Source organism: Cynoglossus semilaevis, chromosome 7, assembly GCF_000523025.1.
Source record: "Cynoglossus semilaevis isolate Cse_v1.0 chromosome 7, Cse_v1.0, whole genome shotgun sequence".
Taxonomy (NCBI): domain Eukaryota; kingdom Metazoa; phylum Chordata; class Actinopteri; order Pleuronectiformes; family Cynoglossidae; genus Cynoglossus; species Cynoglossus semilaevis.
Window position 1 is genome coordinate 10,377,601 of NC_024313.1, and position 887 is coordinate 10,378,487.

Sequence of the window (887 nt, forward strand, 5' to 3'; positions counted from 1 at the left end):
CCCAACCACCAACCCCCAGCAACTGAGGCCAGCGGCCCAGTCTGTGTCTACGACTGACAGTCTGACTGACACAACAGTCAGACGGATTGTACAGGACTGTAGACTGACTAATAGTGTTGAGAACAACAACTGCTGTAGTCGCTGTAGTCGCTGTAGTTGTAGTCGTTGTAGATACTAGTCGCTATAAACGCTTTAGTCGCTGCAGATGCTGTAGAGGCTGTAGTTGCTGTATACGCTGTAGTTGCTGTAGTTGCTGTAGTTGCTTTATACACTGTAGTTGCTGTAGTTGCTGTAGTTGCTTTATACACTGTAGTTGCTGTAGTTGCTGTAGTTGCTGTAGTCGCTGTAGTTGTAGTCGTTGTAGATACTAGTCGCTATAAACGCTTTAGTCGCTGCAGATGCTGTAGAGGCTGTAGTTGCTGTAGTCGCTGTAGTTGTAGTCGTTGTAGATACTAGTCGCTATAAACGCTTTAGTCGCTGCAGATGCTGTAGAGGCTGTAGTTGCTGTAGTCGCTGTAGTTGCTGCTCATTAACACCGACTGACGGTGTTGTACTGAGTCGCACTAACACCACGGTCTGAGTGGGAGGGCAGCTGTAATACGAGTAATTAAACAGAGGAGGCAGGTACAGGTCTTTCATATTCATTTGTCTGCACACACACACACACACATACACACACACACACACACACGGGGGCAGATAGAAGATCAACGGTGGGTGACAATAAAAACCAACAGGAGAATTTAATCAGTATTTAAATGAAAAGGAATGGGACTGTCATCACAGCATGATGTGGATGTAAAGTGTGTGTGTGTGTGTGTGTGTGTGTGTGACTCTGATGAGATGTGTACTCTCCGATGTTGTACCGCACTCTCCAATTTAAGGGT